Source organism: Macaca nemestrina, chromosome 19 (assembly GCF_043159975.1).
Source record: "Macaca nemestrina isolate mMacNem1 chromosome 19, mMacNem.hap1, whole genome shotgun sequence".
Classification (NCBI taxonomy): domain Eukaryota; kingdom Metazoa; phylum Chordata; class Mammalia; order Primates; family Cercopithecidae; genus Macaca; species Macaca nemestrina.
The window spans coordinates 75,688,818-75,706,915 of NC_092143.1; positions in this window are offsets into that span (position 1 = coordinate 75,688,818).

The following is an 18,098-nucleotide window of genomic DNA, read 5'->3' on the forward strand; positions in this document are numbered from 1 at the left end:
CTGATACCAAAACCAGACAAAGACACAACAACAACACAAACTCCAGACCAATATCCTTGATAAACATAGATACAAAAATTCTCAACAAAATATTAGCAAATAGAATTTAACAACACATTTAAAAGCTCATTTACTATGATCAAGTGGGTTTTATCCCAGGAATGCAAGGATGGTTCAACATATCATGGGGATATGTTAAACAGAATCATGGAGATATGTTAACAGAATCATGGGGGAAAAACATGATGATTTCAATAGATGCTGAATAAAGCATTTGATAAAATTTAACATCCCTTCATGAAAAAAACCTCAACAAATTGGTTATAGAAGGAACATACTTCAATATGATAAAGGCCATATATGACAAGCCCACAGCTAATATCCCACTGGATAGGGAAAAGTTGAAAGCCTTCTCCCTAAGATCTGGAACAAGACAAGGATGCCCATTTTTACTACTTCTATTCAATAGAGTATTGGAATTTCTAGCCAGGCAAAGAAATAAATAAAAGGCATCCAAATTGGAAAAGAGGAAGTCAAATTGTTCCTCTCTGCAGATGACATGATCTTATACCTAGGAAAACCTAAAGACTCCATCAAAAATCTCATTAGATCTCATAAGTAAATTCAGTAAGGTTTCAGGATACAAAATGAACATATAAAAATTAGTAGCATTCCTGTATGCTAATAGTAATGAATCTGAAAAAGAAATCAATAAATCAATCCCTTTAGAATAGCTATTTTAAAATACTTAGGAATAAATTTAACCATAGAAGTGAAAGATTTCTATAGGAAAAATATTATGATGAAACAAATAGCAGAGAACACACGAAAAACAGAAAAATATTCTCATGGATTGGAAGAATTAACATTGTTAAAATTGTCTTTGTTACTCAGACAATATACATATCCAATGCAATTCTTATCAAAATACTAATGATATTCTTCACAGAAAAAGAAAAAAACCTAAAATTCATATAAAACCAAAAGGCCTCGAATAGCTAGGGCAATCTTGAGTTAAAAAAACAACGCTGGAGGTATCACACTGCTTGACTTCAAATTATGCTACAAAGCTATAATAACCAAAGCAGCATGATCTGGCACAGAAACAGAGACATAGACTAAAAGTAAAGAATAAAAACCCAAAAATAAATTGATGAATTTACATATAACTTAATTTTTTTCAAAATACATTGGGAAAAGGAAAGTCTGTTCAATGAATGGTGCTGGGAAGGCCAGATATCTATATACAGATGAGTAAAACTAGATTCCATCTTTTACCATATATAAAAATCAACTCAAAATAGATTAAAGTCTTACATCTAAGACCTGAAACTATGAAACTAATAAAATAAAACAATGTGGAAATGCTACATGACATTTCTCTGGGCAAAGATTTTGGGAGGTAAGACCTATAAAGCACAGGTAACACAAGAAAAAATAGACAAATGGAATTACATCAAGCTAACAAGCTTCAGCACCATAAAGAAAAAAATTAACAACATGAACAGACAATCTAAAGAATAGGATAAAATATTTGCAACATCCGTCTGACAAGGGATCAGTCACCGGAATATATAAGGAGCTCAAACAACTCAATAGCAAAAATCAATCCCATTAAAAAATGGGCAAAAGATCTGAATAGACATTGCTCAAAAAGAAAACACACAAATGGATGACAAATGTATGAAAAAAATGTTCAACATCACTAATCATCAGAGAAATACAAGTCAAAACCATGATAAAATATCACCTCACTCCATTTAGGATCACTGTTATCAAAAAGACATGAAGAAAGGAGAATGTTCACACACTGTTCGTGGGAAAGTAAGTAGTACTGCTGCTATAGAAAACTGTATGGAGTTTTCTCAAAAAAATGAAAATAGAAGTACTATATGACCCAGCAATCCCACTTCTGGGTATATACCCACAAGAATGAAAATCAGTATTTTGAGATATCTGCACTCTGATGTTTATTGCAGAACTGTTCAAAATAGCCACAATATGGAATCAAACTAAGTGTCCATCAACAGATGATTGAACAAGAACATTTGATATATATATATGTATGCATATATATGTCATATATTTTATATATGTATATATGTCATTTGCAGCAACATACATGAAACTGGAAGTCATTATGTTAAGTGAAATAAGCCAGGCACAGAAAGGCAAATACTGTATGTTGGCACTGATATATGGGAGCTAAAAAAGTTGATCTCATGGAGGTAGAAAGTAGAATGGTGATTACCAGAGGCTAGGAAAGTATGTTAGTTCATTTTCATGCTGCTGATAAAGATATACCTGAGACTGGGAAGAAAAAGGGATTTATTTGGACTTACAGTTCCACATGGCTGGGGAGACCTCAGAATCATGGCGGGAGGTGAAGGGCACTTCTTATCTGATGATGGCAAGAAAAAACGAGCAAGATGCAAAAGCCAAAACTCCTGATGAAACCATCAGATCTCATGAGACTTACTTACTACCATGAGAACAGTATGGGGGAAACCACCTCCATGATTCAAATTATCTCCCACTGGGTCCCTCCCACAACAGGTGGGAATTATGGGAGTACAATTCAAGATGAAATTTGGTTGGGGACACAGAGTCAAACCATATCATTCTACCCTGGCCCCTCCAAATCTCATGTCCTCACATTTCAAAACCAATCATGCCTTCCCAACAGTTCCCCAAAGTCTTAACTCATTTCAGCATTAACCTAAAAATCTACAATCTAAAGTTTCATCTGAGACAAGGCAAGTCCCTTCCACCTGTGAGCCTGTAAAATTAAAAGCAAGCTAGTCACTTCCTAGATACAATGGGGGTACAGGAATTGGGTAAACACAGCCATTCCAAATGGAACTAATTGGCCAAAGCAAAGGGGTCACATGACCCATGCAAGTCTAAAATCCATTGGGGCAGTCAAATTTTAAAGCTCCAAAATTATCTCCTTTGACTCCAACTCTCACATCCAGATCACACTGATACCAGAGGTAGGTTCCCATGGTCTTGGGCAGCTCCACTCCTGTGGCTTTTCAGGGCACACCCTCCCCTTCCGGCTGCTTTCACAGGGTGGCATTGAGTGTCTGCAGCTTTTCCAAGTGAACTGTCCAAGCTGTCAGTGATCTACTACCATTCTGGAGTCTATAGGGCAGCGGCCCTCATCTCACAGCTCCACGAGGTAGTGCCCCAGTAGGGACTGTGTGGGGGCTGCAAACCCACATTTCCCTGCTGCACTGCTCTAGCAGAGGTTCTCCATGACTCCATGAGTGCCTTGGCCCCACAGCAAAATTCTGCCTGGGCATCCAGGAGTTTCTATACATATTCAGAAATCTAGGTGGAGGTCCCCAAACCTCAATTTTTGACTTCTGTGCACTTGCAGGCTCAACAGCATGCGGAAGCTGCCAAGACTTGAAGCTTGCACCCTTTGAAGCCACAGCCCAAGCTTTACATTGGCCCCTTTCAGGCATGGCTGGAGCAGCTAGAACTCAAGGCACCAAGTCCCTAGGCTGCACACAGCACAGAGACCCTGGGCCCAACCACAAACCATTTTCTCCTAGGCTTCCAGGCCTGTGATAGGAGGGGCATGTCAGTGAAGACCACTGACATGCACTGGAGATATTTTTCCCATTGGATTGAGGATTAACATTCAGCTCCTCATTACTTATGCAAATTTATGCAGCTGGCTTGAATTTCTCGTTAGAAAATGACTTTTTCTTTTCTATCACATTGTCAGGCTGCAGATTTTCCAAACTTTTATATTCTGCTTCTCTTATAAAACCAAATGCTTTTAACAACACCCAAGTCACCTCTTGAATGCTTTGCTGCCTAGAAATTTCTTCCATCAGATACCCTAAATCATCTCTCTCAAGTTCAAAGTTCCACAAATCTCTAGGCCGGGGCAAAATGCCAAAAGTCTCTTTGCTGATACATAACAAGAGTAACCTTTGCTCCAGTTCCCAACAAGTTCCTCATCTTCATCTGAGACCACCTCAGCCTGGACCTTATTCTGCATATAGCTATCAGGCTTTTGGTCAAAGCCATTCAACAAGTCTCTAAGAAGTTGCAAACTTTTCCACCTTTTCCTGTCTTCTTCTAAGCTCTCCAAACTGTTTCAACCTCTGCCTGTTACCCAGTTCCAAAGTCGCTTCCACATTTTTTGGGTATCTTTTCAGCAATGCCCTCCTCTATTAGTACCAATTTACTGTATTAGTTCATTTGCATGCTGCTGATAAAGACATATCTGACACTGGGAACAAAAAGAGGTTTAATTGGACTTACAGTTCCATATGGCTGGAGAGACCTCAGAATCATGGCAGGAAGCAAAAGACACTTCTTAAATGGTGGCAGCAAGAGAAAATGAGGAAGATGCAAAAGCAGAAATCCCTGATGAAACCATCAGATCTAGTGAGACTTGCTCACTATGAGAACAGTATGGGAGAAACCACCCCCATAATTCAAATTATCGCCTACCGGGTCCCTCCCACAACACATGGGAATTACCAGAGTACAATTCAAGAGCAAATTTGGGTGGTGACACAGAGCCAAACCACGTAAGAGAAGTGAGGAGGGAGATGAAGAGAAGTAGGTTGAGAGGTACAAGAATACAGCCAGATAGAAGTAATAAGTTCCAGTATTCAAGAGTACAATAAAGAAACAATGTCAACAACAGTTTATTGCGTGTTTTTTGAAAAGCTTGAAAAGAAAAATTGTAATGTCGCCAACACAAAGAGAAATGTTTGAGGTGATGGATATCCCACATTGAGATTTCATCATTATACATTCTGTACATGTATCAAAACAGTACATGTACCCCCAAAATATGCACAACTATAATATAGCAATTAAAAATACAAAAAATAACACTCTTGGCCAGGCACGGTGGCTCACGCCTGTAATCCCAGCACTTTGGGAGGCTGAGGCGGGCGGATCACGAGGTCAGCAGATCGAGACCATCCTGGTCAACATGGCGAAACCCCGTCTCTACTAAAAAATACAAAAAATTAGCTGGGCATGGTGGCGGATACCTGTAGTCCCAGCTACTCAGGAGGCTGAGGCAGCAGAATGGCATGAATCTGGGAGGCTGAGCTTGCAGTGAGCCAAGATTGTGCCACTGCACTACAGCCTGGGTGACAGAGCGAGATTCTGTCTCAAAAAGAACAAACAAACAAACAAAAATACCACTCTTGCATGGTGAAAATCATCCTATGTCCTGCACCACTCTTGAATATTACGCAGCACAGTTAGCATGAGTAAAATATCTGAGTCTCTGAGCCTAGGGTCTGAGTCCATTTTACCTTCAAATATAAAGTATTTTTTGCACAGTTTTTATATAAACTTTTTCAGGGATATCAACACAAAGAAAAAAGAAGAGTGTCACTTTGATTTGCTGGAAACTTTACCAAAAACTAATCATTATTTCAGAAAAATCATTGTTAACTGTGCCACTTTTAGTTTTTGAATCAACTCTGTCAATCTGGTTTTGAAGCTCTCTCACTCATAATGATTCTACGTATGGGTCCTATCATCTGACCTCTTCACCATGCTTTCTAGAGCAGTGGTGTCTATGCATTTGCATATTAAAATGTATATTTTATTATGGATGTCTTTTCTGGTATTTTCCCATTATGCTGGAATATCATATTGATTTTTAATAATATTAGAAGTTGGTAAGCGATAACATCTATGAATTTTATTTCAGGAGAGTAAAAGATAATGTTTTCAAATGTTCGCTGTTCTGAAGAAGCACTGCCTTTATAGGATCGGAACTACTTCCTGGGTGTAAGGCTGTTTTCAAATAGACTTTATCACAAGCTGCTTGAGGATAACTCTAAGCCCCATCTACCACAAATAAAACACGACACATAAAAGCCTATTTGTGACACAACTTTCTCCTACCAAATGTAATAACAATTCTTATTAATTAAACACCTATTATGTACCAGGCAATGTGCTAATACTTTACATATATTATATCAACCCTCAACTCTGCAAGAAATGTCATATTTATTATTAGCTTTATTTTACAGGCAAGAAAACTGACACAGAACAAAGGTTAAATAACTTCACTGAGATCATGCCATTTGTAGACTATTTGATGCAAGTTTATCAAACTCAAAGTCCAGTGACTTTGTCAAAGACAGAGATGGACAAAATTCATAGCCAGAAAGACAAAAAGTTGATAAGTACCAAGAAACAACCAAGCTCAGATGGGCTGAATTAACTGTTGAAAAATGAGTGCAGAGGTTGGGCAGGATACTTCACACCAGTAATCCCAGCATTTTGGGAGGCCAAGGCAGGAGGATTGCTTGAGCCCAGGAGTTAGAAACCAACCTGGGCAACATAGTGAAACTCTGTCTCTACAAAATTTTAAAAAATTAATCCAGCATGTGTGTACATACCTGCAGTCCCAGCTACTCATGAGGCTGAGGCAGGAAGATTCCTTGAGCCCAGGAGGTTTAGCTGTGTTTGCACCACTACACTCCAGCCTGGGTAACAGAGTTCATTCTCATGTCTCAAGCCCCATCAAGTTCCCACACTACTCATAATCTGAGGAACAGCACTTGAAAAGTGGGTCATTTAAACTGAGATTTGCTTTAGGTGCAAAACACACATCACATTTCAAAGACCTGGTGCCAAAAAAAGAAGGCAAAATATCTCACTAATAATTTTATGTAGTTTATATGTCATAACAATGTATTTGGATATATTGAGTTGAAATATAAGAATGTTTTACCTATTTATTTTTATATTTTAATGATGTTATTAATTTTTTTAATTATACATAGGTGGCTCACATTATATTTCTATTGGCCAGAACAAATACAAGTGGCTTCCCTGTAATTTAAGTATCCTTCCCCTACATAACAGAAATCTGCAGGAGCTTGGAGCCTTGGGCAACTGTTTTCTGGACAGACCATTCAGGCCACTGGAAGCCACACAGAGAACAGTGTGGATATGTGAAAGGGGAGGACAAGCAGGCTTTCCTGCATATATTCCCCAAGTTTTAGTCCCTCAGACCATGGGAACCACATGTGCATTCACTATTGATTATTATTATGTTCATACCATATGCTTCACACAACTGCTGCTACATGAGCACAGTAGGCAAAATCTGGAACAGAAGCTGCGTTTGAATATACATGCAAAGAAAAGTCAAAATATTTAACATGTTACCTGAATACGATACTGTTTATATTTACTAAGGAAGAAGATAGGAGCTTGTGGCTCTACCAAAACCCAGACAAGCCGTATTAGCTCATCATGGATTTAAAAGTATTAGAAATAGTTTAAATAAAAAATAATTAAAGGCAGGGGAGTAAAACCTGTTACTTCTCAAGATCAGTCCCATCTATTATCAGATCCCTGACTTCTGTGCTATAATTTCATTAAAATAATTTTTTAAAACTGAGAGAAAACTGAATTCAGGAAGTTGAATAGAAATCAATAACAATAATTTTACCTTACACTTGTTAACTGAACAAAATATCATGGAAAAAAAAGCTTTTTCAAAAAAGTGTGTGTACCATTTCGATGTCTATTAAGAGAAGAATGATTCATTACCTCTGATGCAGACTTAATATGAAATATTATACATTATATTTTTTAAAAGACTTATCTCTAGATGAGCAACATGTTTTATTGCCTGTGATGGTTTCCTCTGATCTCATTTCATAGCCCTTAGAGAAGCTTAGCTTGTTTGCTACACAAGACCTGGCCATGCCAGAAAGAGCAGAGAAAAGCTTCTAATTATTACATAGATGACAGTGTGAAACAACTGTTATAACAACTTGGATCAGGTCTCTAAGCTCATTACTGGGCACGTGCCCATGAGGACCATTTGAGAGTCTTTTCAGCTGAGCCAACCAAGTTGTAGAGAGCTACAAAGTCCTTGCTGCATCATTTTTCTAGAAGAAACAAAGCAAAAAGCAGCCACATTTTGGAGACTGTTTAGTTTCTAAATCAAATGAGGTCTAATGTCAAAAATTGTTTCTGGAACTTCCTACAAAAGACGAGTTCATCTCTCCCTTCTGTTTGCTCTTTAACAACATTTAACTATTTCTATCACATAATTAGACGTGTACATGTCTGCCTTCCCTATCAAACTATAAACTTTATGATGGCAAGGTTCATCACAAATTTAGCTTCGTATTTCACCCAACACCTGGCATATAGTGGGCATTCAGTAAGCATTATAGCATTGAATGTAGTTTGGTAGCATTGGATGCAATCTTTCTCGACTCTTCTAAAGAGCAGTAGCCAGGAAGAGGCATCCTCAAAAGCACATCAGACTGAACAATTGGCAGAATTTACTTATAATCCGGTATCTAAAAGTTAATCTCTCCTGGGTTCAGCATCATCTTCTGCAAAACAAGAGGGCTAAGCTAGGCTACCTCCTCCAAGGTCCATTTTCCTCTCAATCCTTTGTGGTTCTACTAATTTACTTTGAAAGTCTGAAAGTGTTTCCATTTGATTATCTAAAAATGATCAGATTCTGCTAATAATGACCTGAAATATAAATTTTACTTACCCTGTTTCCATTACTCCCTGCAAAGCCCAGATCTGATTTTTACCATCTCTACAATTTCAGCATCAAACTCTGTCAACCCAATTCGATATTTCTTCTAATAAATCACAAACTAACTTTGTATTTTACTAAGAAGCACTTAAGATTAAGCTGCTCTGTATGAAAGTTTATGTGAGGGGATTAATGTGTCAGAGAAATCATGAGGCAGGAGAAAGGAAGAGAGGGAGGGAGAAAGAAAAGGAAGGACAAATAGAGAGAATGATGGGGAGAAAATATGTAATCTACTGGTGATCAAGTGCCATATCTTTTTCCCTATTGAATTTTCCCTTCCTTTTGAACTGATTGTTCACCCCCTTCTGCATATAGGATGGTGCTTGACACATAATACATGTTTATTAAATAATTGATGAATGAATATTTGGTGGAATGAATGAGTAAAACTATAGTAGAATTTTTGGAAAACTGTTACCAAAATATATTTGCAGAAATTCATGAGAGCAGTAAGAATCTGTGCACATTCTGGCTTTTCCTTAGAAAAGGCTAGATACCTAGTCAACAAACAAACGTAAAAGAAATAAATAACTACACAGCCAGGGAAGTAAGGTAAAATGTCAGTGCCAACTTCACCCAGGGATCCCAAAGGGGCTGTCCTGGGAGAAGTAGAGCAGGCATGTCAAACTTCCCAGCCTGAATCTCAACAGAGACTACCCAGACCTTTGAATTAACCTTCAGCAGTTCACTACAGAATCAAAATTAATTTTGGCTGACTTCTAATGTCAACTGACAATCACCTCTATAATGAAAAACAGTTGGAGATTACAGTTTCAGGATTTTCTAAGATCACTGGTTCCTTTGTGATTTACCTTTAGTTGTTGGTATCTGCAATATATTTATCTGTAATAACTAGATATTGGAAAACAGTAAAATGAGTAGATTCAAGTTACTTATGTTAAGAAAAAAAGAAAAGAAGTAAAAAGCAGCTTCTACTAAGGAAAGAGGAACTTCAGGAAATAACATGGGAAAGGACCTCTTTTGCATAGAAAGAAGAGAAAGCCAAATTCTGCTCCTGGAAAAAAAGAAACTTGCGTGAGGTATAGTCTGGGACTTAAAAGCAACCCGAGTGCTACTGGAAGTGAATCCTCTAACACAGAACCTCAGTACGTAGAAAGAGCTCAATAACTGTAGTGTGCAATACTCTCTATTTCTCTATTAAGAAGAGCATGAATACCTGAAGTAACTCAGGATGTGCTGGGGAAATAACTATGATACGAACCATCACCATATATATTAAAAAGAGAGAGTGGTTCTGATAATTTCACCTCCTTTCCCGCTCATCTAAAAAGTTTGGCAAATTAGAAGAAATTATAGTAATAATACCACTAAATTAGAAAAATTAAGTTGTTCCAATTATTTTAAAAACTTGCTATTCAAAATATAAATGTATATCTTGATTAAAACCTTAATTTTGGAAAGTAACAAAGAATTAACTAATATTAAAACTGAAATTAAAGCATTCACAATTTTTCTCCCCATCAATCTTAACCAAAGTCTTTCTAGTAGCCAGCCTCCATGATGATTCCCAGCCATTCTTACTACTGATGTTCATGTCCTTGAGTACTCCCCTACCTCACAGAAATGATGGAGTGTGACGTCTAGAGAGAGACCCCATCTAAGGTGCAGGTGAATAAAGAAGAGCTGAGAATGGGGCAAATATACTGCAGAAAAACCATCTAACATCATAGACCTCACCCTAAGTACAAAGTAACACAGGAAGAATTTGGAGCTAGTAGTGCACTAAAGGCAAGGATAGTGCAGCCAAACCTAAACTCAGCTCACTCCTGAGAGATATGGCCGAGCAGAGGAAGTGTGCCATTGCTAGACATAAATACCCTCAATCTCTACTATTCCATACACATTGTGCAGCATTCAGCCAGAAGCAATCAGCAAGATAATGGACTTAAATCCATCCATGTTAAAGAGTACATTAATTGTAAGTCGTGGAAACACACCAATAAAAGAGAAAAGTGATCCCATCATACGCTATTTACAAGTAATCCATTTTTAAGGATATAGACATAGATTGAAAGTAAAAAGATGGCAAAGGATATATTATGTAAACATTAAAAGAAAGCTGGAATGCCTATGTTAATATCAGAAAAAGGAGACTTTAGAAGAAGAAATATGGATAAAAATGACATTGCAAAAAAATACATCATGACAAAGGGGATGATTCATCAAGAAAGGACAAAAAATTTATGTGCATGTAACAACAGATATTCAAAATATGTGAAGCAAAACCTGAGCAAATTAAAAGTGAAAACAGACACATTCACAATTAAAGTTGAACCTTCAAAGATCCTCTCTCAGTAAACAACAGAACAAGTAGAGAGAAAACAGGTAAAGATATGGAAAACCTGAATAACACTATTAACAAAATTAACCTAATTGATATTTCTAGAATGTTCCACTTAGTAGAATGCAAATTTTCTTCAAGTGCACATAGAACATTCATCCAGATTGATCATCTCCAGTACTGTGACCCAAGTCACAAGCAAGTAAAAACAAAATCAAACAGAATGCGTTCTCTGATCACATGGAATCAAACTAAAGATCAATAAAAGAAAAATATCTTAAAAGCTCCCCCAAATTTGGAAATTAAGCAAAACATTTCTAAACAATAGTGTTAAAAAGGAAGTCACAAAAGAAATTACAAAATATTTTGAATTGACTAAAAATACAAAAAATATATCAAAATTTGTAAAATGCTGCTAAAATAATGCTTAGAGTAAAATTTATAGCAATAATTGTTTATACTAGAAAAGAAGAAAGTTCTTAAATAAATTATCTAAGTTTCTAACTTAAGAAGATGAAGAAAAGAAGAAGAGTAAATCAAACCAAAAACAACCAGACAAAAAAAAATTATAAAGATCAGAGATAGGGGTCAAGATGGCCAATTAGAAGCAGCTGCGGTCTGTGGCTCTCGGGAAGAGGAATGAAAATTGTCAGTGATTTCTGCACCTTCAACTGAGGTATTGAGGTTTGCACATTGGGACTGACTAGGCGGATGGCTTTCCCCACAGAGACCGAGAAAAAACAGGATGTGGCGATGGCCCACCCAGGAACAGCACAGAGCTAGGAGAGTCCCCAAGCCCAGCCAAGAGAGGTGGTGAGTTACTGTGTGACCCCGCCTGGAAACCACGCTTTTCCCATGGGATCTTTGCAACCTGCAGATCAGGAGATCCCCCTTGTGAGCCCAGGCTACCAGGGCCCTTGGGTCTGAAGGACAGAACTGTGCAGAGTCTCAGCAAAGCAGCCACTACAGCATGCACAGACATCCAGGAGTTTTGCATACTCCAGCCCCGAGAATTCTGGAGAAGCAGGAGATCCATTCGTGCATTCCCCTAGGAAGGGAGATGAATCCACAGAATGAAGTAGCATAGTTCTGCAGGCCCCACTTCCATGGCACCTCACAACTTGAGATTCACCAGCTTGAAATTCCAGCCAGCCAGCAACAGCAAGCTGAAGACTGCCTGGGACAGACCCAGTTTCCAGGGGGAGGGCAGCTGCCAACTCTGTGGTTTGAGTCAGCCATTCTAACCTGCTGATTCCGGGGATTCTGGGTGATCTGGACCCGGAGGAGTTCCCCACAATGCAGCACAGCTGTTGTGTCAGATCATGACCAGGCTGCTTCTTTAAGTGGGACCTCGATCCACCCCTTCTTACTAGGTGGGGCCTCCCTGCAGGACTTTCAGCAACTCCAGCCAGGATTATATGGACAGAACTCTGATCTCTCTCTGGAATGAAGCCCCTGGAGGGAGAGGCAGCTGTTGTCTCTATGGTTCAGTTGACTTAGCCTTTCCAGCCTGCTGGCTTTGGAGAGTCTGGGTGGTCTGGAAAAGGGGGGTTCCCCCCAGTGCAGTGCACCAGCTCTGCCAAGGAGCAGCCAGAAGCAGGTTCCTGATCCTGTTCCTCCTGACTGGGTGAGATCTCCCAAGAGGGGTCTCCAAACACCTCCTACAGGAGCATGTGGGTCAGCATCAGGTCAGTGCCCTACTGGGAGGGAAAGAGCAGGCTACCATCTTTGGTGTTTCACAACCTTCACTGATGATACTTCTGGGTGTGGGAAAGACCAAGGTGTCTAGGATCTGGAGTGGACCTCCAGCCAACTAAAGTGGCCCTGTGGAAGGGTGGCCTGTTTGTTAAAAGAAAAACAAAAAAACAGAGAGCAACAACAACAACACAACATCAACAAAAAAGACTCCAAAAAAACTCCATTGAGAGGTCAGCAATCTCAAAATTTAAAGGTATACGAGTCCATAAAGCACAAAAAATGCAATCACAAGTATCAATAGCAGAATAGACCAAGCAGAGGAAAGAATATCAGAGCTTGAAGACTATCTTTCTGCAATAAGACAGGCAGACAAGAATAGAGAGAAAAGAATAAAAAGGAATGGAAAAAAAAAAAACTCTGAGAAAGATGGGATTATGTAAAAAGACCAAGCCTACCACTGATTGGGGTACCTGAAAGAGATGGGGAGAATAGAACCAAGTAGGAAAACACTTCTGGATATCATCCAGGAGAACTTCCCTAACCTAGCAAGACATTCAAATTCAGGAAACCTAAAGAACCCCAGTAAGATACTCCATGAGAAGATAAACCGCAAGAAACATAATCATCAGATTATCCAAGGTCGAAATGAAAAAAAAAAAAAAAAAAAGAGTAAAAGGCAGCAATAGAGAAAGGCAAGGTCACCTAAAAAGGGAAGCCCATCAGACTAACAGTGGACCTCTCACCAGAAACCCTAGAAGCCAGAAGAGGTTGAGGTCCAATATTGAACATTCTTAAAAGAATTTTCAACCCAGACTTTCATATCCAGTGAAACAAAGCTTTACAAGCAAATGAGAAATAAAATCCTTTTTAGATAAGCAAATGATGAGGGAATTTGTCACCACCAGGCCTGCTTTGCAAGAGCTCCCAAAGGATGCACCAAATATGGAAAGAAAAAACTGTTACCAACCACTACAAAAACACATTGAAGTACACACACCAGTGACATTATGAAGCAAGCATACAAACAATTCTGAAAAATAAGCAGCTAGCATCATGATGAAAGGATCAAACTCACACATAAAAATATTACATTAAATGTAAATGGCATAAATGCCCCAATTGAAGAAAACAGAATGGAAGGACTAATGGCATTCACAGTAATCTGGATGAGATTGGAGACTATTATTCTAAGTTAAGTAACTAAGGAATAGAAAACCAAACATGGTATGTTCTCACTAATCTGTGGGAACTAAACTATGAGGATGCAAAGGTATAAGAATTGTACACTGGACTTTGGGGACTTGTGGGGAAGAGTGAGAGGGGGTAAGGGATAAAAGACTACAAATAGGGTGCAGTGTATACTGCTCGGGTGATGGATGCACCAAAATCTCACAAATCACCACAAAGAACCTACTTATGTAACTAAACACCACCTGTACCCCAATAACTTATGGATAAATAAATAATTGAGATCTTAATCTGAGGGGGGGTGCGCCCAAGATGGCCAAATAGGAACAGCTCCAGCCTCCAGCTCCTAGCATGACAACACAGAAGATGGGTGATTTCTGCATTTTCAACTGAGGTGCAGACTGACACCTCACACCTCACACGGCGAGGTACACCCCTAAGTCGAAGCTTCCAGAGCAACAATCAGAAAGCAACAATCAGAAAGCAACAATCAGTGTTCAGCAATATTCTATCTTCTGCAGACTCCGCTGCTGATACCCAGGCAAACAGGGTCTGGAGTGGACCTCAAGCAAACTCCAACAAACCTACAGCTGAGGGTCCTGACTGTTAGAAGGAAAACTTACAAACAGAAAGGACACCCACACCAAAACCCCATCAGTACAGCACCATCATCAAAGACCAAAAGTAGATAAAACCACAAAGATGGGGAAAAAGCAGGGCAGAAAAGCTGGAAATTCAAAAAGTCAGAGTGTATCTCCCCCTTCAAAGGAACACAGCTCATTGTCAGCAATGGAACAAAGCTGGACAGAAAATGACTTTGACGAGTTGAGAGAAGAAGGCTTCAGTCAATCAAACTTCTCAGAGCTAAAGGAGGAACTACGTAACCAGCGCAAAGAAACTAAAAACCTTGAAAAAAGAAAGGATGAATGGATAACCAGAATAATCAATGCAGAGAAGACCTTAAAAGAACTGATAGAGATGAAAACCATAACACAAGAACTACGTGACAAATGCACAAGCTTCAGTAACCAACTGGATCATCTGGAAGAAAGAGTATCAGTGATTGAAGATCAAATGAATGAAATGAAGTGAGAAGAGAAGTGTAGAGAAAAAAGAGTAAAAAGAAAAGAACAAAGCCTCCAAGAAATATGGGATTATGTGAAAAGACCAAATTTATGTCTGATTGGTGTGCCTGAAAGTGATGGCGAAAATGGAACCAAGTTGGAAAACACTCTGCAGGATATCATCCAGGATAACTTACTCAACCTAGAAAGGCAGGACAACATTCAATTTCAGGAAATACAGAGAACACCACAAAGATACTCCTTGAGAAGAGCAACTCCAAGACACATAATTGTCAGATTCACCAAAGTTGAAATGAAGGAAAAAAATGTTAAGGGCAGCCAGAGAGAAAGGTCGGGTTACATGCAAAGGAAAGCCCATCAGACTAACAGCAGATCTCTCAGCAGAAACTCTGCAAGCCAGAAGAGAGTGCAGGCCAATATTCAACATTCTTAAAGAAAAGAATTTGAAACCCAGAATTTCATATCCAGCCAAACTAAGTTTCATCAGTGAAGGAGAAATAAAATCCTTTACAGACAGGCAAAGGCTAGAGATTTTGTCACCACCAGGCCTGCCCTACAAGAGATCCTGAAGGAGGCACTAAACATGGAAAGGAACAACAGGTACCAGTCATTGCAAAAACATGTCAAAATGTAAAGTCCATCGATGCTTGGAAGAAACTGCATCAACTAGCAAGCAAAATAACCAGCTAATATCATAATGACAGGATCAAGTTCACACATAACAATATTAACCTTAAATGTAAATCAACTAAATGGTCCAATTAAAAGACACAGACTGGCAAATTGGATAAAGAGTCAAGACCCATCAGTTTGCTGTATTCAGGAGACCCATCTCACATGCAAAGACACACATAGGCTCAAAATAAAGGGATGGAGGAAGATCTACCAAGCAAATGGAGAACAAAAAAAGCAGGGGTTGCAATCCTAGTCTCTGATAAAACAGACTTTAAACCATCAAAGATCAAAAGAGACAAAGAAGGCCATTACATGATGGTAAAGGGATGAATTCATCAGGAAGTGCTAACTATCCTAAATATATATGCACCCAATACAGGAGCACCCATATTCATAAAGCAAGTCCTTAGAGACTTACAAAGAGACTTAGACTCCCATACAATAATAATGGGAGACTTTAACACCCCACTCTCAACATCAGACAGATCAACGAGACAGAAAGTTAACAAGGATATCCAGGAATTGAACTCAACTCTGCACCAAGTGGACCTAATAGACATCTACAGAACTCTCCACTCCAATTCAACAGAATAGACATTCTTCTCAGCACCACATCGCACTTATTCCAAAATTGACCACATAGTTGGAAGTAAAGCACTCCTCAGCAAATGTACAAGAACAGAATGTATAACAAACTGTCTCTCAGACCACAGGTCAATCAAACTAGAACTCAGGACTAAGAAACTCAATCAAAACCGCTCAACTACATGGAAACTGAACAACCTGCTCCTGAATGACTACTAGGTACATAACGAAATGAAGGCAGACATAAAGATGTTCTTTGAAACCAATGAGAACAAAGATACAACATACCAGAGTCTCTGGGACACACTTAAAGCCATGTGAAGAGGGAAATATATAGCACTAAATGCCCACAAAAGAAAGCAGAAAAGTTCTAAAATTGACACCCTAACATCACAATTAAAAGAACTAGAGAAACAAGAACAAACACATTCAAAAACTAGCAGAAGGCAAAAAATAACTAAGATCAGAGCAGAACTGAAGGAGATAGAGACACAAAAAACCCTCCAAAAAGTCAATGAATCCAGGAGTTGGTTTTTTGAAAAGATCAACAAAATTGATAGACTGCTAGCAAGACTAATAAAGAAGAAAAGAGAAAAATCAAATAGCCTCAATAAAAAATGATAAAGGGGATATAACCACTGACCCCACAGAAATACAACTACCATCAGAGAATACTATAAACACTTCTATGCAAATAAGCTAGAAAATCTAGAAGAAATGGATAATTTCCTGGACATTACACTTGCCCAAGACTAAACCAGGAAGAAGTTGAATTCCTGAATAGACCAATAGCAGGCTCTGAAATTGAGGCAATAATTAATAGCCTACCAACCAAAAAAAAGTCTAGGACCAGATGGATTCGCAGCTGAATTTTATTGGAGGTACAAGGAGGAATTGTTACCATTCCTTCTGAAACTATTCCAATCAATAGAAAAAGAGGGAATCCTCCCTAACTCATTTTATGAGGCCAACATCATCCTGATACCAAAGCCTGGCAGAGATACAACCAAAAAAGAGAATTTTAGACCAATATCCCTGATGAACATCAATGCAAAAATCCTCAATAAAATACTGGCAAACCGAATCCAGCAGCACATCAAAAAGCTTATCCACCATGATCAAGTGGGCTTCATCCCTGTGATGCAAGGCTGATTCAACATATGCAAATCAGTAAACGTAATCCAGCATATAAACAGAACCAAAGACAAGAACCACATGATTATCTCAATAGATGCAGAAAAGGCCTTTGACAAATTTCAACAGCCCTTCATGCTAAAAACTTTCAATAAATTCGGTATTGATGGAACATATCTCAAAATAATAAGAGCTATTTATGACAAACCCATAGTCAATATCATACTGAATGGGCAAAAAGTGGAAGCATTCCCTTTGAAAACTGGCACAAGACAAGGATTCCCTCTCTCACCACTCTTATTCAACATAGTGTTGGAAGTTCTGGCTAGGGCAATCAGGCAAGAGAAAGAAATCAAGGGTATTCAGTTAGGAAAAGAAGAAGTCAAATTGTCCCTGTTTGCAGATGATATGATTCTATATTTAGAAAACCCCATTGTCTCAGCCCAAAATCTCCTTAAGCTGATAAGCAACTTCAGCAAAGTCTCAGGATACAAAATCAATGTGCAAAAATCACAAGCATTCTTATACACCAGTAACAGACAAACAGAGAGCCAAATCATGAATGAACTCCCATTCACAATTGCTTCAAAGAGAATAAAATACCTAGGAATCCAACTTACAAGGGATATGAAGGACCTCTTCAAGGAGAACTACAAACCACTGCTCAGTGAAATAAAAGAGGACACAAACAAATGGAAGAACATACCATACTCATGGATAGGAAGAATCAATATTGTGAAAATGGCCATACTGCCCAAGGTAATTTATAGATTCAATGCCATCCCCATTAAGCTATCAATTACTTTCTTCACAGAATTGGAAAAAACTGCTTTAAAGTTCACATGGAACCAAA